Below are 3,028 nucleotides of genomic sequence, written 5' to 3'. Positions count from 1 at the left end.
TCAGAACTAATAAAGCATTTAATGTATCAAATCATCCTTAATTTGGTATCTTTTTGTGTTTGAAATCAGAAAAATCAAAAAATCATTAAAAATGTGGTAACGCTATTAATTATTTGGAAGAAACTATTAAACCCATTGATTATTATTATTAAACATCTAATACATATGTATGTACATATACATATGTATACAAGGTTGTAAAATACTTCAAAGATGCTTTTGTACATTATAATACTATTAGTTTTCCTAACACATCTAGCACTGTTATACATTTCCCCAATTGAATTCTATCAATTTCGTTATAAGTGAAGATACTGTCCTTAATAGAATCCTACAACTTGACAAATGTTTTAGTCCTGGTCGCGACGGTGTACCATCATCCATTTCAAAGAAATGTACTGCATATTCAACACCCGTTATGTGTTCTTTTCAACACGTCTTTAAGTAACACACTGTTTCCTTTTATCCGTAAGAGCTCCTCATAATACCAGTACACAAGAAAAGTCCTAAAAACGAAATAATTAACTACCGACCTATTGGTAGCGTCCTTTTTCTTCACTGTAGCTCAATTATCTGTGATAACCAGCATGGTTTTGTTAAAAAGCGATCAACTATTACTAATCTGCTTAACTTTACGTCCTTTTGTTTAGATGTTTTTAAAAAAAACGTGAACAAGTAGATTGCATCTTTATTAATTTCAGCAAGGCCTTTGATAATTGTGTCATAAAACATTACTTTTAAAACTATCACCAGCCAGGTTCTCCTCAATTTGCAAGATAGTCGTTGTAGTGTTAAATTTAGTAATGAGTGTTCAAGTTCATTTGTTGTGAATTCTGGCGTCTCCTAGGGTAGTCACCTTGGTCCTATTCTATTTGTTTTATTTATAAATGATTTAGTTTCCATCATACAAATGTTTCTATCTTAATATATGCTGATGACATGAAAACAAAATTAACTCTACATCTGACTGTCATCTCCTGCAAGAAGACTTAATATATTATATTCAGGGAATGGTGCAATAATAATCGTTTTGTTTTAAATGTTGACAAATGTAAAACCATGAGTTTTACACGCAAAAAAGTTCCAATCGTTTTTACTCACATGTTTGATTCTTGTCCTTTAAGTAGAGTATATGTATTTTCTGACTTGGGTGTTGTCTTAGATCCTAAACTTACATTCAATGAACATATTAACTTCATAGTTAAAAAAGCAAATATAGTTCTGGGTTTTATCTTACCGTACACGTCACAAGACTCGAAGCCATTCAGAAAAGATTTTTGCGTTTTTGTCTACGCTCCCTCCGGTGGTTTCATGACATTCAAACATTACCGCCTTATTCACAAAGGCTTTCTCTAATAAATCTTCCTTCTTTGACAAATCATAAGATGTATTTAAAGTTTTGTTTTATTGCTGGAATAAAAAACGGACAATTTTCATCACCATTACTTCTTGTAACTTCAAATTTTAGTCGTTCAATTATAAGGCTCGAGAAACCATTGAATACTAATTTTAGCAGATGAAACTATGGTGTACATAGCCCCTTAAATCATTTAATTGAAATCTATAATAAATTTTACTCTTGTATTAATTCACCAAATGATAATATAAAAAGTATAAATTGCAAATTAAAATTTTTCAACCGTCTAGTTTAAGTTTTTAGATTTTAAGTATATATTATGAATTGTTAACGTTAGTATTTATTTTGTTTATTCAAAACTATTATGAAATGTCATATCAAGCAAATAGCAGAAAAGCTATGCTTTTATTTTTAGGAATTATTGTTATTGTTAAAAAATGATTTTAAAACAAGGAATCTATCATATATTTATCTAATCGTGTTGTGTCGCCTTTTTTCATGTCTTCTTGGAAGTCCAAGTCAGGGTCTTTAGTCAGCATCGTTCGATTGTTAAGCGGTCAACAGTCGTAAATGACATACGTTCTAATAATTCTAACTAATATTATGTCACTTTAAAAGATAGTTTGACAGGTGTCAAATGCCAATGACACCAATTTGAAATCACAAAATTAATAGAATCCGTACATCATATTCAACTTTTTAAACATCATTTTAATGTTTTTATGTTCCAACAAAAAGCGATTCACGTCGAATTAAATAACAAAAATCATTTTTCAATCATTTCAAAAAATGTATACATATAAACGTACAACGTACAAGTTTTCAAAGTCATAGACCTTATATAAAATATAAACAGACAAATCAATTAAAATTATTATTCATAATTAGTCTACTTCCGATTCAGCATAAATTATTACATTTTTGGTTACACCCCTGCAATACATTGTAGAATTCAAATTAGTGCCCCTTTTTATTTATAAACACTCCTATTGTTTTCTAGATCAAAACATACAACTGTATGTTTATTATAATGAAAACAAAATAATTGTAATGCTCTTGATGAGAGAAAATCAATCTTTGTCAAAAAATATGTCCGTCTAATTTATTTGGTGATATTGGAATACCTAATTGGTCTCTTGATTATGAACACCAGAAAGTGGTTAGTTAAAAATTAGAGACTATAATATTGTCATATTTTTATAAAAATTCTATAAATAGTCTAAAAGCTTAGGGCTAGTTTTTAGCGTGATAAGAAACCAATTTGTATTAAAGTTGTAGGTAGTCTTAGTAGAGGGAATAGAAACGCTTGTCTGCCAGTAGTGCCCGATGCGTTTTCGAGAAAAATGCCATAAAAAGTACAATTCTTCCGAAAGTTAACACAGTCAGAGAAACCAGTTTATCTTTTCAACTTTACTCCTACGACTCGCTGATATGGTTTCGACAGACGTGCAGGTGACCACGTTTTTTGTTGGTTTATTTTGGCATTTGGAAAACCACTAAAGATTGGTTACATTCGAAGATCCTTGACTTACTTCCTGAGTTTAAATATTAATACAACGTATGACGGATTAAATTAATTAAAATAGAAAACATAGATTCAATCTATTTAATAATTTGTTTTACAAGAATTTGGTGTAAAGACTTTTTTAACGATTGTTTTTTTGAAAAACG

This window comes from Eupeodes corollae, chromosome 1 (assembly GCF_945859685.1).
Source record: "Eupeodes corollae chromosome 1, idEupCoro1.1, whole genome shotgun sequence".
Taxonomy (NCBI): domain Eukaryota; kingdom Metazoa; phylum Arthropoda; class Insecta; order Diptera; family Syrphidae; genus Eupeodes; species Eupeodes corollae.
The sequence above is the reverse complement of the archived record's forward strand: the minus strand, read 5'-3'. Positions refer to the sequence as shown.